Source organism: Lasioglossum baleicum, chromosome 5, assembly GCF_051020765.1.
Source record: "Lasioglossum baleicum chromosome 5, iyLasBale1, whole genome shotgun sequence".
Taxonomy (NCBI): Eukaryota; Metazoa; Arthropoda; class Insecta; order Hymenoptera; family Halictidae; genus Lasioglossum; species Lasioglossum baleicum.
Genome location: NC_134933.1, coordinates 987699 through 1007847, shown reverse-complemented (window position 1 = coordinate 1007847; position 20149 = coordinate 987699).

Genomic DNA, 20149 nt, shown 5'->3' with positions numbered 1-20149 from the left:
CTCTCGTTCGGGTAACGTTGCCGTAAGTCGGGTAAAAAGATCCACCCATATGAATTGACAAGTAAAGTTCTTCCGCGACCGACAAAAAGTCTAAAGGAAATGTTGTTCAGAATCATGGTTTTGACAACGTATCCAAAGCTCATCCAAATCGGGTAAAAGATAGTACAATCGATCGATTTACAATTAAAAGTTTTTACATTTATCGCGTAAACTAAAGCCGGCCGACAAAAATTGTAAAGGGAAATGTTGTTCAGAATCATGGTCTTGACAACATATCCAAAGCTCATCCAAATCGGAGAGGATTCACATAATCTCGAGAAACTCTTGTTCGTTACGGCATCGCGGCGTTACACCACGCTCGTCTCTCGGCGCGCCGCACAGTGCGGACAAATGGCCTAATATTCGGCACTTCTCCAAATTTGGTTATTAATATATATATAGGTAATTTTTTTACAGAAAATGATATTTACCAATATAATTAATAAATTTATTAAGAAATTAACAATTTTTATTTAAACAAAAATATATTTTTAAAAACTAACAAATTTAAAACGGAATTAATAATAAATGTACCATATTTAATATTAATAATAATAAACTTAGACAAATTATAATAGTATCAACAAAATTAACAAACTTAACAAAACGCTATTCGCTATCCGAGTCAGCCTCGGTACTTTGAATGTGATCCAAAACGAATCATTCAATCCCGTGATCTTGCACATTTCTGATTAAATATTGATCAATTTCAGTAAAATCGCAAGATTTGCTTTTTGTTGTCGTTTCTCGAGATATTTCAATCTCTTCAGATAAATCGTCCACCCTGTATAATTATTGCAAAATTGTATTATGCATAAAAATGATTATTATGATTAAATGATGATGAATGATTGATATACACGAATATTGAATTTTTCTGTGGCGGACAAATGGCAAAATTTTGTACAAAAATCCAAATTTGTTTACGAATGTATATGAATTGGTAATTATTCGCAGAAAATGAAATTTAACGATATAACTAATAAATTTAAAAAGAAATTAACGAATTTTCCACAATACAACATAAAGGCAAGGTACGGGCACTTATTAAAAAGTTTATAAAATTAAGAGTAGCAGTTAGTTGCAGGCTAAACTATGAAATTCTTAAACTACAACAAGTAATATATCCGAATATGTCAAAATCTCAGGATATTTTTTGCCTTTCTCGAGATATGTTAATTTGAAGTTTTATATGCAAGTAATAAACAAAACCACCGTTGAAAATTTATACAAAAAATAAATCTACTTTCTTAAATGTAAAAAGAATGCATATACCTTGGTGAGCATTTTCCATTATACAGAATTATTATTGCAACACTGATTTACAACTAATGTAATATTATTTGATTTTTGGGACTCTAGAGAGTGCGAAACATGGTAAAATTTTTTATAAAAATCTAAATTTGGTTACTAATGTAAATGCAATAGTAATTATTCACAAAAAAATGTAACAATAAAATTAATAAATTAAAAAAAAAAATTAACAATATTTATGCATAAAAATTATTGTTATATGATTAATAATATCAATTACCACCTAATAAAACGTTTTGCAAAAGGAATTGATCGTACATCGTGATATACACGTGTAGTGAGATATGCCACGTTTGTCCGCACTGTGCGCCGGGCTGAACGTGCCATCGCGCGTATAGGTCGCGCTCTGATTGGTCCGTGTTTTTCGTTAATAACTCCTAAGCAAATCCCCGGCTGACATTGGTGCAAAGGAAAATGTTGCTTCAAATGACCTAAGGAACCTCCCATTTCCCGGAGTCGAAGGGGTCTTGGGACACCCTGTATATTATACTCTGCCATATGACATAATTCAAAAGGTTTAATCAATTTGATTGCTAGTAATTACGCTAATCGTGAATGTATCCAGATACCACACGACGTTTTTTAGACGTCGTTTTTGCGTCTGTTTTAGGTCTGAACGTCATACGTCCCAAAAGGACGTCTTTTGGAGCAGAGTTGGACAAAATATGTAATTAAATACAAATTTCGGATCACGAATAATAGATACGAAATTTGTAATTAGTTACTCGCGGATTTAGATACAAAAGTATTTTGATTTCAAAATTTAATTAGATACTTTTCTATCTGCTGCAGAAGGATTCGAAGCGATGGATACATTTGTAAATAGTATCTGTATCTAATTCAGAGATCCTTTCGGATCCTTCAAGATCCTTTTGGCCAGCTCGAGGCTTGAATGAACACGTTCTGAGGCCTCAGCGCACAACACAATAGTAATGCAATAAACACGGGTAACCCGACGGCCAGCCAGGTAGCTCGGCATGAAACCGCTGACAAGTGAATGATGAACTTATTGTTTATTTTTCGTGGTGCCCTCACGAAAGTGCCACGAGCCAGTTCGTGGCGTTCTTCCGATTAAGAAAAGTCCAAACTTGATAGAATTCGGGCAGTGCTTACTGCTTTTACTCGTGAAGATATCTTGGAAAAAGTATTTAATTCAATATTTTTGCCCATCATCGGTGCCTCAGTCGCCTAGGCCGCGTGGTGCAATAAACACGGCCGGGCAATCCCCCGGCCAGCCAGGTAGTTCGGCATGAAACCCCCCGCTAAGGTGTAAATGCTGAACTTATTTATTTTCCGTGCTGCGCCATCACGAAAGTGACACGAGCCAATTCGTGGCGTCCTGCCGATTAAGAAAAGCCTAAACTCGATAGAATTAGGATTGTTTCTAGTGGTTTTATCCGTGAAAGTATCCCCGAAATTTTTATTCAAATACATTTTCTGCCCATCATCTGTGCTAGGGCGACGAATCGACGAGGGCCTTGGGCGCCTTGGCCAAGTGGTGCAATAAACACGGCCGGGCAATCCCCCGGCCAGCCAGGTAGCTCGGCATGAAACCGCTGACAAGTGAATGCTAAAAACGTGTTTATTTTTCGTGATGCCCTCACGAAAGTGACACGAGCCAGATCGTGGGGTTCTTCCGATTAAGAAAAGACTAAACTCGACAGAATTCGGACTGTGTCTAGTGGTTTTATTCGTGAAAGTATCTTCGAAATTTGTATTCAAATACAATTTTTGCCCATCTCTGCTGGCTAGGGCGATGATGTGACCAGGGCCTCGGGAGCCTTGGCCAAGTGGTGCAATAAACACGGCTGGGCAACCCGACGGCCGACGGCCAGCCAGATATATTGGCATGAAACCATTAACAAGTGAATTGCATACCTTATTTATTCTTCATATTTCTTTCATGTAAGTGACGCGGCTGCTTCGTCGCGTTATTCCGATTAAAAAAAGGCATGTGCATAGTGGTTTTATTCGTAAAATTATTCGTGGATTTATTCGAAGTCGTAGAATAAAAATTGCAATTTTCCATGACATTCGGCCTTTTTACAACTTTTAATCGTTTATAACTCAAATCAACGAGATAATAATACGAGCTTACCAAACACATCTCTTAAACTTTCGTTATTGGCCGAGCTAAAGAAGTTGTAAAAATCAATTTTCACTATTTTTTTCGCAATTCCAATTTCCAATATATTTTTTACTTAATTTTCAACATATTTTTTAGACATCATTTACTAAACCATTTCTTATTCTAGCCTTACAGAGAAATTGAAGTCGTTTGCTCCATTCATAAAAAAGTTATGTATTCTGATTTAAAATGTGTGTGATAAGTACAGACTGCGGATCTTTATGCAAAATAAATTCTATAAATAATTTAGAAGCCACAATAAGTAACAATATTTATATTCCTCATTAATACTTTTTATATGTTAACAATAGTGTATCGGCACTTAAACTCATTTAATCTTTTTTTATTGTGATTTTAATTGTAATTGCAATTTTAATTTTTATTATGTTTATTGTGATTGCAATTGTTATTTTTATTACTCTTTATGTCAATTCTATACACTTTTTATGTCAAGTCCACAGGCGTTCCTCTAATAAAAAGCTACTTATTAATATTAAATTTATTAGAATTATGTTTTACCGCATGGAATTTTAGCAATTTCTAATACATGGTTATATCGCACGAAGCATCGGTTGAAGCTAGTTCTGATTTATGCCACAGGCTAGTAAAGGTTCTGTTTCCTGCTAAAACATGCTGCTGCATGGTATGGTCACCGACGAGATACTGTTAAAGACTGCCAGCCTTACGGGAGTTGGCGGGATTCGAATTTTTCGGTGTTCTCTTACGCCCTCTAGGATATATTCTGACTGGAGTGAGAAACAGGAGGCCAACGACGGCATTTCGTCGGTGCAGAAGACACTGTATTGGTATCGTGTTAGCAACGCGCCCGCGCGCTACACTCACCAGCGTACCTTTACTATATCCGTGTGCGCTGCTTGTGCGAGCCACAATCTATTTTTAGAACTTGCCATGTTGCCATGCTTTACGGCTTACGGAAACGAAACTGAAATTCGACTGTCGAGCCGTCGAGCGTATGAATCGCAATCTGGAGCTAGCCTTCGGGTCCCCGTGCAGCGAGGATTTTTTTTTTATTTTTATTTTTCATTACTTTTTTAATTACATTTTTTAACCTTCCAAAAAATTAAAAATGTTAAAACTATGTTCAAAATATGTATTCATTTTAAATAGAAACGTTTTGTTACTGTCATAATTGCATTAATAAAAATTGGTATATGATCGAGAACAGGTTGATGGTATTTATTTGGACTGATTGGAGAATACGAAAATGCAGGAAGTATTTTTTAGTTTATGAAACAATTTGTAGATTTATTAGTTGTCAAACAAATAATAAAATAAATTGTATAATATATATAAATTGATTTTATACTAGCATACACAAGTTTATTTGATCTTCTGTCTTCCTATAATAAAAAAACACAGTCATAACTATAATTATAATAGAATTTCATAAAATATTGAGGTTATTGCAAACTCATCTTTTTTTGCGATGATGCTCTAATTTTATTGCTTCTCTCGAATGTCCATTTCCTTCCGAGACAGTGCGTTTCTAAGTGTAAATAAAAAATGTTGATATAAAATGTATCATAATTAAACTACAATTATTCTAATAACGTAGAATGTAGTACATATTAAGTTTTAATTACCAGGATTTTCTTCTTCGACGTTAAGCACCCTTTACTGCTTTTCGTAATTTACGTATATGGACATTAGGGTGGACCTTATTTTTCGACCATGAAATTTTTTTGTCCCGTAAACCAGAATTGTAACAAATGTTGAGAAAATGATCTGGAAAAATTTTGGGGCCGAATGGATCATGGGAAAATGAGGCGCAGCAAATTTGAAAATTTTGAATTTTTTAAATCTTTACATACATAGACGTTATGATATATCGTTGAATTTGTCTTTTTTCTCTTTAAGAATCCGTATGTAGCATAAACAGTTGTTGATAGAAAAAACATCCGTGACTTTGAAAACTTGAAATAATTACTTTGAAAAAAAATTTTTTCTCTGATACTATATCCACCTCCTTATATACTACAACTTTTATTTGAAGAGTTTTTTTATATATACATAACTGACAGAGATATTAAGGGGCGTAATTTGCATTATTGGGAAGCATACAACTGCGCATATAGCTATTTTCATAGCTACATGCTGCCGAATAATGAAAATTACGCCTCGTAATCGAAAAAATAGGACTTTTGAGGCAGATAGCGCCCTAGATCGATGTTTTATCTAGCGTTTTTGACTAGTGAAAAACCCCGTGTTTATATTATCGAGAAATGAGTAAATGAATATCTTGCAATCCTGGAAGTCTCTCTACTACCTTAACTAAATTCATTAATACGCTCCAATCTACAAAAGAAAAACAGTTAAAATATCGGAAAAAGAAGTTATTATGAATAATAAGTAGACTGACTGAAACATAGACTGAAGGTGGTCAATGATACCGCTGAACGGGGCGTTAAACTAATGGAGGATCATATTAAAATTTTATATAGAAACAAAGTGGAGAAATAATATATACTATACAAACTGTGATGGAATATCGACAGCAGTATCCTGACGCCACAAAACAGATTTGTCAAAGGATTTTTAAATATTTTTTAATATAGAGAGAGAAACACCTGATCAATCGCTACATGCGATTAATTGCATTTTTAAGAGGCATTGAAGACAGCTTATTAACTGAGAGTTATCAAAGGTTTCTATTTCCTCAGAGTCAGTAAGTTCTTTATTTTTCTCGGAGTCATTAAGTTTTCCATTTTTCTTGGAGTTATTCAATTTTTCATTTTCCTCAGTGTCGTCAAGTTTTTTCATATAGTCCAGTCGGCAGGTCGAAAAAAGGCGTCTACCTGCAAAGTATTCCGAACTTAATGAAATTTTGACACGTCATTTAGGGGTACTCTGGGGAGTCGAATCTCAGTTTTCGACATCGAGGACCCTGTGCTAACTTGGGGAGGGGGAAAAACCACTACTTTTATTACCTTGTCTTGGTTTTTCGCATATCGGGCTCGAGTCGGGTACGCGATACATCAGACACATCGGGAAGCTTATGACTAGACTGCGGATTTTATGCATGTATGACAAAAATGTACACGTTCAATTTAAAGCAGTGGACATGTTAAAAATATTTAAGGACATCAATGTATTAGTTTCAGCTTAATAGGATAATTAAAAGAAGAATACAATTTATATTTGGCTCATGTGCCGTGCAATCAATGCAAACATTTTTTAGTTTGCATAAAGATCCGCAGTGTACTCATGACTCACCTTTGTCGGGCGGCTTCTAAAACAATAGAACAAGATCGCGCGAACGAGTTATCGCGATACCCGAGAATCAACTGTGCGTTCTTATGAAATAGATAATAATAATAATGGTACGTATTTCTTTCATAACTTGTCCATAATGTGATTTTTATATAAGTACATTAGGTATATTCGGCAGACATGTGCATGATCGTTATTTGTATTAAAATTTGAAATAATGCACGTTTCACGTGAAAAAATTATAAGAAAATATTTATAACGTGGTATGTAATAAGTTATGATAACTTTTCAGTGGGTGATGTTTTTATTAACTGTTAAGTAACCTACTTAACTATCATTAATCTTACACAAATTCTTAAAAGATAATATATAGTATACAATATAAAATAAAATAGAAATTAACTTAAAATAAAATCATATAAAATAAAAAACTAGAGGGTTATTGTTGCTCGCTCGCTTCGCTCGCTCGCGAGTAGGGTTGTTTTTGCTCGCTCGCTTTGCTCGCTCGCGGATAGGACTGCTCTTGCGAAAGGGTTAGTGGTACGCATGGCTAGTAGTACCTATAGCTATTAATGTTTTTTTTTTATTTGGTGTGTGACTCTCCACGAGCCACACAAAGAACTTCCCGATTCGTTAGTTGCAGTATATTATTATCATTATTAAGTGTACGTTTTAAGAAGATTATACGTTTTCAGGGAAATTCAATAGTTTTCTACTTATCAAAATGTTTGCTACATATATGGCGTCACATTAAACCAACATCGTATGCTCGTTGCTCGCTTGGTTCCTTGTTATAGCATACTAATGTTGCAAAATAAATTGTCTTAATTAGTTTTTCGTAAACGATACAACTCCTCATTATCCGGGTTTGCAGTAGTGATCTTGGTTTTCTTCGATACTGTTAATTTAAATTGTCCCAAAATATATAAACTGCGCTCAATTTTGAAACTCTGCTCAGTGCTACATACAATATTTGTAAAGTTCGCCTTTCTGATTTTTTAAAATCCAAACATACTTTCTCGTATGTTTGTCCCTGACTTTTATGAATCGTAATCGCTTCAGCAGGAACCACTGGAAATTGACTACGTGTGATTTGATATTTTTCCTCACTCGACATATTTACTTGATTCGATATTTTTATTATTGGTGTAAAATTTTGATCAATATTTGTGCATTTTTCATATAATCACGATAACGAGTTCTTACTTTCACTCCTACTCTGGCCAATTGAAAATCTAACCACAATATAGACGGAATTTTAGTATTTTCTTGAAAAGTAATAAATTTTAATATTCCGCATGTGTGCTCCATTAATCAATCCGTTTTCAACATCAATGTTATTAATAATTATCATATAGTTTATATTAATTTTCAATTTAATCTCAATTAATAATTCGTTTTGAACTGATTGTTTTTTTAAAGATTGTAATATAAATTTTTTTTTGTACTTTCATCGATATTCTTTGAAAATGTATTCTCGCGAGTAGAGATGATTAACTCACTCTTGCATTGGGATAATTTTCGATTATTGTAAGCGGAAACATCATCGTAAGGTACAAAAAAAAATTTAAAAAAAATTTTTTTTTTTAAATTTTAAAGAAATCGAAAAAAATTTTTTTGTGTAATTACGTTTGTTTCTTCGGTGGAAACTTTCCGTTCTCTCGTATAAATTGCATTGTTGAATGAACTTCTTTCGAAAAAACTAAAAAAACTACTTGACCAAAATGGACCAAAATCTAATCAGCTCTAAGTTACAGCGGGGCATATCGATTGCATCATTCATCATCCTGATCGCGTTGTTACTTTTTCTGAAAACGTTAACGAAAAATTTGATTACATAGAAACGGCCATACGCGCGCACACACACACACACACACACACATATACGAACATTTTGCTGAAAATAGTCTAAAATGACTGCAATGACCATGAAACGTGAAGATCTGCTAAAAAATCGATTTTCGATTTTCGGGGTCATTACAATAACTTCCCTATAAAATCGGGAAGTTAATTATATAGAGCCTATAGATAATACAGAATAAAATATAAACACGAAATATAATACGTATAATGTTTATATTTATATTTCGGTTTTAATTATTGCCATACTTTACCATATTGTAATCTTCTAGGTGTATTGTATAACTTCCGTAAGGATATTTTAATGATATTATCGATACATATCTAAGTTCATTCGGAGAAAATTCGTTAAAAAGCTAGAAATATTGTCTTTTAAGTTTTTTACATGAAACGTGCATTATTCAAGCTTTAATACAAATAAAGAGCAGGCACGCGTTTGGCGAATATACCTAATGTAGTTATAAAAAAACCAAGTATATTAAAAATCACGTTATAAGTAAAGAAAGAAAACCATTATTACCATTATCTATGTCATAAGAACGCAGAGTATTTGAATCTCGGATAACGCAATAACTCGTCCGCCCGAACTTGTTCGATTCTTTTCGTACCCGCCCGACGAATTCGAAGTCGAATCGAAGGGCCGCCGCCGGACTTTCTGCGACCCGACCCGACTCGAACCCGAACATCGAGCGGCCCGCACATCCCTAAATTATTTATAATTATAAATATATTATATTAAATGACCTATATTATAATAACCTATATTAGGTAATTATTATCACACTTTAAATAAGTAAATATGGCTCAAATTATGCCGTATTTAGGCTCATTTTAATTAGAAGGATCTCACAAATACGTTGGTAATTCCGTAAAAAAGATTGAAAAATAAAAAACTTTCCTATGTGCATTGATGTAATCGGTACGGAGCCTTTTGAACTGTGTCGGCTGCCTCGTACCTCAGTCCCTCTTTGTCGTTTACGAGCTGTCGTAAAAAAAGTTCTGGTACATATGTTGATAGTCTAAAAATATGATCAATGCTATTTTTCAATTTCTCTAAAAAACCTGCATTTGTCGAATTTTTGCGTGTTTTTCACTTTATGTAATTAACATTTTGAACCAAAAAATCGGGAAAAAATCTCAAATATCAATTTCAATTAAATGCAATTATATGATTAAATTAATGCAAGTAAATGGGGAAAATGGACCGAAAATTGAATGGCACAACGGCTGTTTAAATAATTCGAAGGACTACCTCGTCCGGCTGGGCCCTTCATTCCAAATTGTAATATTCCAATATTCCAATATCATTTTAAATACATATATTCAAGTACTATTTAAAACTATTAATGAGTTTTAACAACAAAATATTTTAAATAGAAAACTAAATTTTGACATATAAGATAAGATTATAGCAAGCTTGCTATAAATGTCGAAAACTCGAGTCTGGCCAGATATGAGACTTTCAATTTTCAGGAAACACTATTCTATGATGACGAACGGAGAAAAGGGAAGTGAAGCTCGAGGGCTTCGGTCGCCGTGGAATGGAGTGAAACATTGTAACATGATACGGGTCGGGTGGGGTATATCGGTGTGAGACTACTAATCAAACAACAAAGCTTAATTATTTATCCTTACTTTTTTATAGGATTTTCCTTAACATATTTGGTGAATTTTGTTTCTTTTTATGAAAATGATACCAAAATTATACAATTCCGATGATATTTGCTTATGCGATGAGCGACGCAAGTTTCGGACACAATGAAGGACAGCGTCGGGAAAAAAATAGACGCGGAAAGTCCTTATTCTTTTAAGATTTCGACTTCGACTTCGTCTGCTAGCTCTTCGCCTCGTCGCACAATGTACTCATAAATGAATCATGTTTCAGGAAGTGGTTCAGTTCAGAATGAAATAAAATAATGTTACACGCACTTTTTAAATAGCGTCATGGTGCAAGAAATATTCGTATAGAGTCAAATAGAATTATTTTTTTAGATATCTTCGTACGAAATACTGCCTTTAAATAACATTGTATGGATAGGAGCCGTCGAAAATTAGTTTAATTAGTTAATACTTTTATCTTGTTACTACCTCTACTTTAATAATTGCAGTCAATAATGCTGTCGAGCATTACAAGTATGGGATAAATAAGTAAAAAAATTAATTTTCTGTTTCCTACTAAGGATCTTAATAAGAACGATTGAATTTTGTCATTACACAACATAACAAAATATTTTTTAAGAATCATTATTTTATATATGTATAACGCAATAATGTTCAAATTACTTTTAAATTCCAATACATTTGTAGAATATTACGTAGTAATTACTTCCATTTTTCCTACATCTATAAACTATCGATTATATTGTAAACAATTATTACAATGGTGATAATAAGGAAAATAAGAATGCAATAAGAGAATTATATATAGTATTATAAGGCAATTACAGAATAGGTAATGTCAGCATTCTACTATATCATTCTTCTTCAACTTGACGAAAATCTCGTCGATTGTGGAACTTTTACCGCTGTGGTATATCAGATCACTGTAACTTTCCCGTTATCCCCGCGCCCACTCGCGCCCACTTACCGGTCCCGCGGAATAACACAGGGGCTGGCAGTCTTTAACAGTATCTCGTCGGTGGTATGGTCACCGACGAGATACTATTAAAGACTGCCAGCACCGACGAGATACTATTAAAGACTGCCAGCCCCTGTGTTATTCCGCGGGACCGGTAAGTGGGCGCGAGTGGGCGCGGGGATAACGGGAAAGTTACAGTGATCTGATATACCACAGCGGTAAAAGTTCCACAATCGACGAGATATTCGTCAAGTTGAAGAAGAATGATATAGTAGAATGCTGACATTACCTATTCTGTAATTGCCTTATAATACTATATATAATTCTCTTATTGCATTCTTATTTTCCTTATTATCACCATTGTAATAATTGTTTACAATATAATCGATAGTTTATAGATGTAGGAAAAATGGAAGTAATTACTACGTAATATTCTACAAATGTATTGGAATTTAAAAGTAATTTGAACATTATTGCGTTATATATAAAATAATGATTCTTAAAAAATATTTTGTTATGTTGTGTAATGACAAAATTCAATCGTTCTTATTAAGATCCTTAGTAGGAAACAGAAAATTAATTTTTTTACTTATTTATCCCATACTTGTAATGCTCGACAGCATTATTGACTGCAATTATTAAAGTAGAGGTAGAAACAAGATAAAAGTATTAACTAATTAAACTAATTTTCGACGGCTCCTATCCATACAATGTTATTTAGAGGCAGTATTTCGTACGAAGATATCTAAAAAAATAATTCTATTTGACTCTATACGAATATTTCTTGCACCATATATGACGCTATTTAAAAAGTGCGTGTAACATTATTTTATTTCATTCTGAACTGAACCACTTCCTGAAACATGATTCATTTATGAGTACATTGTGCGACGAGACGAAGAGCTAGCAGACGAAGTCGAAGTCGAAATCTTAAAAGAATAAGGACTCTCCGCGTCTCTTTTTTTCCCGACGCTGTCCTTCTTTGTGTCCGAAACTTGCGTCGCTCATTGCATAAGCAAATATCATCGGAATTATATAATTTTGGTATCATTTTCATAAAAAGAAACAAAATTTACCAAATATGTTAAGGAAAATCCTATAAAAAAATAATGATAAATAATTAAGCTTTGTTGTTTGATTAGTAGTCTCACACCGATATACCCGACCCGACCCGTATCATGTTACAATGTTTCACTCCACTCCACGGCGACCGAAGCCCCCGAGTTTCACTTCCCTTTTCTCCGTTCGTCATCATAGAATAGTGTTTCCTGAAAATTGAATGTCTCTGGCCAGACTCGAGTTTTCGACATTTATAGCAAGCTTGCTATAATCTTATCTTATATGTCAAAATTTAGTTTTCCATTTAAAATATTTTGTTGTTAAAACTCATTAATAGTTTTAAATAGTACTTGAATATATTTAAAATGATATTGGAATATTGGAATATTACAATTTGGAATGAAGGGCCTAGCCGGACGAGATAGTCCTTCGAATTATTTAAACAGCCGTTGTGCCATTCAATTTTCGGTCAATTTTCCCCATTTACTTGCATTAATTTAATCATATAATTGCATTTAATTGAAATTGATATTTGAGATTTTTTCCCGATTTTTTGGTTCAAAATGTTAATTACACAAAGTGAAAAACACGCAAAAATTCGACAAATACAGGTTTTTTAGAGAAATTGAAAAATAGCATTGATCATATTTTTAGACTATCAACATATGTACCAGAACTTTTTTACGACAGCTCGTAAACGACAAAGAGGGACTGAGGTACGAGGCAGCCGACACAGTTCAAAAGGCTGCGTACCGATTACATCAATGCACATAGGAAAGTTTTTTATTTTTCAATCTTTTTTACGGAATTACCAACGTATTTGTGAGATCCTTCTAATTAAAATGAGCCTAAATACGGCATAATTTGAGCCATATTTACTTATTTAAAGTGTGATAATAATTACCTAATATAGGTTATTATAATATAGGTCATTTAATATAATATATTTATAATTATAAATAATTTAGGGATGTGCGGGCCGCTCGATGTTCGGGTTCGAGTCGGGTCGGGTCGCAGAAAGTCCGGCGGCGGCCCTTCGATTCGACTTCGAATTCGTCGGGCGGGTACGAAAAGAATCGAACAAGTTCGGGCGGACGAGTTATTACGTTATCCGAGATTCAAATACTCTGCGTTCTTATGACATAGATAATGGTAATAATGGTTTTCTTTCTTTACTTATAACGTGATTTTTAATATACTTGGTTTTTTTATAACTACATTAGGTATATTCGCCAAACGCGTGCCTGCTCTTTATTTGTATTAAAGCTTGAATAATGCACTTTTCATGTGAAAAACTTAAAAGACAATATTTCTAGCTTTTTAACGAATTTTCTCCGAATGAACTTAGATATGTATCGATAATATCATTAAAATGTCTTTACGGAAGTTATACAATACACCTAGAAGATTACAATATGGTAAAGTATGGCAATAATTAAAAACGAAATATAAATATAAACATTATACGTATTATATTTCGTGTTTATATTTTATTCTGTATTATTTATAGGCTCTATATAATTAACTTCCCGATTTTATAGGGAAGTTATTGTAATGACCCCGAAAATCGAAAATCGATTTTTTAGCAGATCTTCACGTTTCATGGTCATTGCAGTCATTTTAGGCTATTTTCAGCAAAATGTTCGTGTGTGTGTGTGTGTGTGTGTGTGCGCGCGCGCGCGCGCGTATGGCCGTTTCTATGTACACAAATTTTTCGTTAACGTTTTCAGAAAAAGTAACAACGCGATCAGGATGATGAATGATGCAATCGATATGCCCCGCTGTAACTTAGAGCTGATTAGATTTTGGTCCATTTTGGTCAAGTAGTTTTTTAGTTTTTTTAGTTTTTTCGAAAGAAGTTCATTCAACAATGCAATTTATACGAGAGAACGGAAAGTTTCCACCGAAGAAACAAACATAATTACACAAAAAAATTTTTTTCGATTTCTTTAAAATTTAAAAAAAAAAATTTTTTAAAAATTTTTTTTTGTACCTTACGATGATGTTTCCGCTTACAATAATCGAAAATTATCCCAATGCAAGAGTGAGTTAATCATCTCTACTCGCGAGAAAACATTTTCAAAGAATATCGATGAAAGTACAAAAAAAATTTATATTACAATCTTTAAAAAAACAATCAGTTCAAAACGAATTATTAACTGAGATTAAATTGAAAATTAATATAAACTATATGATAATTATTAATAACATTGATGTTGAAAACGGATTGATTAATGGAGCACACATGCGGAATATTAAAATTTATTACTTTTCAAGAAAATACTAAAATTCCGTCTATATTGTGGTTAGATTTTCAATTGGCCAGAGTAGGAGTGAAAGTAAGAACTCGTTATCGTGATTATATGAAAAATGCACAAATATTGATCAAAATTTTACACCAATAATAAAAATATCGAATCAAGTAAATATGTCGAGTGAGGAAAAATATCAAATCACACGTAGTCAATTTCCAGTGGTTCCTGCAGAAGCGATTACAATTCATAAAAGTCAGGGACAAACATACGAGAAAGTATGTTTGGATTTTAAAAAATCAGAAAGGCGAACTTTACAAATGTTGTATGTAGCACTGAGCAGAGTTTCAAAATTGAGCGCAGTTTATATATTTTGGGACAATTTAAATTAACAGTATCGAAGAAAACCAAGATCACTACTGCAAACCCGGATAATGAGGAGTTGTATCGTTTGCGAAAAACTAATTAAGACAATTTATTTTGCAACATTAGTATGCTATAACAAGGAACCAAGCGAGCAACGAGCATACGATGTTGGTTTAATGTGACGCCATATAGCAAACATTTTGATAAGTAGAAAACTATTGAATTTCCCTGAAAACGTATAATCTTCTTAAAACGTACACTTAATAATGATAATAATATACTGCAACTAACGAATCGGGAAGTTCTTTGTGTGGCTCGTGGAGAGTCACACACCAAATTTAAAAAAAACATTAATACCTATAGGTACTACTAGCCATGCGTACCACTAACCCTTTCGCAAGAGCAGTCCTATCCGCGAGCGAGCAAAGCGAGCGAGCAAAGCGAGCGAGCAAAACAACCCTACTCGCGAGCGAGCGAAGCGAGCGAGCAACAATAACCCTCTAGTTTTTTATTTTATATGATTTTATTTTAAGTTAATTTCTATTTTATTTTATATTGTATACTATATATTATCTTTAAAGAATTTGTGTAAGATTAATGATAGTTAAGTAGGTTACTTAACAGTTAATAAAAACATCACCCACTGAAAAGTTATCATAACTTATTACATACCACGTTGTAAATATTTTCTTATAATTTTTTCACGTGAAACGTGCATTATTTCAAATTTTAATACAAATAACGATCATGCACATGTCTGCCGAATATACCTAATGTACTTATATAAAAATCACATTATGGACAAGTTATGAAAGAAATACGTACCATTATTATTATTATCTATTTCATAAGAACGCACAGTTGATTCTCGGGTATCGCGATAACTCGTTCGCGCGATCTTGTTCTATTGTTTTAGAAGCCGCCCGACAAAGTTGAGTCATGAGTACACTGCGGATCTTTATGCAAAATAAAAAATGTTTGCATTGATTGCACGGCACATGAGCCAAATATAAATTGTATTCTTCTTTTAATTATCCTATTAAGCTGAAACTAATACGTTGATGTCCTTAAATATTTTTAACATGTCCACTGCTTTAAATTGAACGTGTACATTTTTGTCATACATGCATAAAATCCGCAGTCTAGTCATAAGCTTCCCGATGTGTCTGATGTATCGCGTACCCGACTCGAGCCCGATAGGCGAAAAACCAAAACAAGGTAATAAAAGTAGTGGTTTTTTCCCCCTCCCCAAGTTAGCACAGGGTCCTCGAGGTCGAAAACTGAGATTCGACACCCCAGAGTACCCCTAAATGACGTGTCAAAATTTCATTAAGTTCGGAATACTTTCCAGGTAGACGCCTTTTTTCGACCTGCCGACTGGACTATATGAAAAAACTTGACGACACTGAGGAAAATGAAAAATAGAATAACTTCAAGAAAAATGGAAAACTTAATGACTCCGAGAAACATAAAGAACTTGCTGACTCTGAGGAAAATGAAAAATTTAATAACTCTCAGTTAATAAGCTGTCTTCAATACCTCTTAAAAATGCAATTAATCGCATGTAGGGATTGATCAGGTGTTTCTCTCTATATTAAAAAATATTTAAAAATCCTTTGACAAATCTGTTTTGTGGCGTCAGGATACTGCTGTCGATATTCCATCACAGTTTGTATAGTATATATTATTTCTCCTCTTTGTTTCTATATAAAATTTTATTATGGTCCTCCATTAGTTTAACGCCCCGTTCAGCGGTATCATTGACCACCTTCAGTCTATGTTTCAGTCAGACTACTTATTATTCATAATAACTTCTTTTTCCGATATTATAACTGTTTTTCTTTTGTAGATTGGAGCATATTAATGAATTTATTTATAAGGGAGTAGAGAGACTTCCAGGATTGCAAAATATTCATTTACTCATTTCTCGATAATACAAACACGGGGTTTTTCACTAGTCAAAAACGCTAGATAAAACATCGATCTAGGGCGCTATCTGCCTCAAAAGTCCTATTTTTTCGTTTACGAGGCGTAATTTGCATTATTCGGCAGCATGTAGCTATGAAAATAGCTATACATATGCGCAGTTGTATGCTTCCGAATAATGCAAATTACGCCCCTTAATATCTCTGTCAGTTATGTATATATAAAAAAACTCTTCAAACAAAAGTTGTAGTATATAAGGAGGTGGATATAGTATCAGAGAAAAAATTTTTTTTCAAAGTAATTATTTCAAGTTTTCAAAGTCACGGATGTTTTTTCTATCAACAACTGTTTATGCTACATACGGATTCTTAAAGAGAAAAAAGACAAATTCAACGATATATCATAACGTCTATTTATGTAAAGATTTAAAAAATTCAAAATTTTCAAATTTGCTGCGCCTCATTTTCCCATGATCCAATCGGCCCCAAAATTTTTCCAGATCATTTTCTCAACATTTGTTACAATTCTGGTTTACGGGACAAAAAAATTTCATGGTCGAAAAATAAGGTCCACCCTAATGTCCATATACGTAAATTACGAGAAGCAGTAAAGGGTGCTTAACGTCGAAGAAGAAAATCCTGGTAATTAAAACTTAATATGTACTACATTCTACGTTATTAGAATAATTGTAGTTTAATTATGATACATTTTATATCAACATTTTTTATTTACACTTAGAAACGCACTGTCTCGGAAGGAAATGGACATTCGAGAGAAGCAATAAAATTAGAGCATCATCGCGAAAAAAGATGAGTTTGCAATAACCTCAATATTTTATGAAATTCTATTATAATTATAGTTATGACTGTGTTTTTTTATTATAGGAAGACAGAAGATCAAATAAACTTGTGTATGCTAGTATAAAATCAATTTATATATATTATACAATTTATTTTATTATTTGTTTGACAACTAATAAATCTACAAATTGTTTCATAAACTAAAAAATACTTCCTGCATTTTCGTATTCTCCAATCAGTCCAAATAAATACCATCAACCTATTCTCGATCATATACCAATTTTTATTAATGCAATTATGACAGTAACAAAACGTTTCTATTTAAAATGAATACATATTTTGAACATAGTTTTAACATTTTTAATTTTTTGGAAGGTTAAAAAATGTAATTAAAAAAGTAATGAAAAATAAAAATAAAAAAAAAATCCTCGCTGCACGGGGTCCCGAAGGCTAGCTCCAGATTGCGATTCATACGCTCGACGGCTCGACAGTCGAATTTCAGTTTCGTTTCCGTAAGCCGTAAAGCATGGCAACATGGCAAGTTCTAAAAATAGATTGTGGCTCGCACAAGCAGCGCACACGGATATAGTAAAGGTACGCTGGCGAGTGTAGCGCGCGGGCGCGTTGCTAACACGATACCAATACAGTGTCTTCTGCACCGACGAAATGCCGTCGTTGGCCTCCTGTTTCTCACTCCAGTCAGAATATATCCTAGAGGGCGTAAGAGAACACCGAACAATTCGAGTCCCGCCAACTCCCGTAAGGCTGGCAGTCTTTAACAGTATCTCGTCGGTGCTGCCAGCACCGACGAGATACTATTAAAGACTGCCAGCACCGACGAGATACTGTTAAAGACTGCCAGCCTTATGGGAGTTGGCGGGACTCGAATTTTTCGGTATTTCTTACGCCCTCTAGGATATATTTTAGCTCCATCCAGAGAAACAGAAGGCCAACGACGGCATTTTGTCGGTAAAGAAGACCACTGAGGAGATTCTCGTCGCGATGCATCGGTGTGAATGCGAATTATTACGAAACCATATCGATTATTATTAAATGTTACATTCTCCGCCATATTTCAGACGATGTTTTGGCACTATTTTAGCACTATTTAGAATTTTTAGCGATGTGGTATATCAGATCACTGTAACTTTCACGTTATCCCCGCGCCCACTCGCGCCCACTTACTGGTCCCGCGGAATAACACAGGGGCTGGCAGTCTTTAATAGTATCTCGTCGGTGCTGCCAGCCCCTGTGCTATTCAGCGAGCCCGGTAACCGGGCGCAACGGGCGCGGGGATAACGTGAAAGTTACAGTGATCTGATATACCACGTCGCTAAAAATTCGAAATAGTGCCACAATAATGCCAAAACATCGTCTGAAATATGACGGAGAATGTAACATTTAATAATAATCGATATAGTTTCGTGATAATTCGCATTCTCGCCGATGCATCGCGACGAGAATCTCCTCAGTGGTCTTCTTCACCGACAAAATGCCGTCGTTGGCCTTCTGTTTCTCTGGATGGAGCCAGAATATATCCTAGAGGGCGTAAGAAACACCGAAAAATTCGGGCTCGCCAACTCCCATAAGGCTGGCAGTCTTTAATAGTATCAGAGAGTATATGAGAGTGCTCAGGCCCGGGTTTTGGCCGTGCCCATATAGTGCTGCCCCCTACTCTAGTACTTAGCCTGGATCAGCTCCTACATCATCTTTAGCATGGACAAGATCCTACATCATCTTTAGCATGGACAAGATCCTACATCATCTTTAGCATGGACAAGATCCTACATCATCTTTAGCATGGACAAGATCCTACATCATCTTTAGCCTGGATCAGATCCTACATCATCTTTAGCCTAGAACAGATCCTACATCATCTTTAGCCTGGATCAGATCCTACATCACCTTTAGACTGGATCAGATCGTACATCATCATTGGCCAGGATTAGGACATACAGTTTATATTGTTTTATATCAAATATGTAACTAATATACAAATCTCTAATAATATAAATTATATTCATAGAAGTATTTTAATTTTTCCCGAGCCTTTGTTGCAAACTCTAGTTTTAAAAAATAGAAAAGCCGGAAGATTTCGAAGAAACACAGATTTTATATCGATGTTTAAAAGCCACCATCTTGGAAATTAATTTAATGATGAAATACTTACTGTCATCAATATTGTCTCCAATTATTTTCATATTTTTAGGCACAGTTATTATTAATTAAACCAAATTGAAAACCAATTCTTTCTACGAAAATTTAGAAGAATAACTTTAGGGTTACCCTGAAATTTTCAGAATATGTTTAATTGACACAAATCTATAAAACGTATTTTTTAAATTTTAATTATACAGGGTGATTCACGCAATTGTTACAAGTCATAACTCCGTTTTTATTGCATTTACAAAAAAATGCCAAAGGAGAAAGATAAATGGTTCGAAGAGAACTACATCTGTAGGCCTTTCGATTTTTTTTAGATGCAGCAGTGCATGTGCAATTAACAATTGCATAATTTCTTTAAATAGAAATGCATATTGTTTTTTACACAGATCGATTCTTCTGTTCATCCTACGTAAAAAATGATTAGGGTACA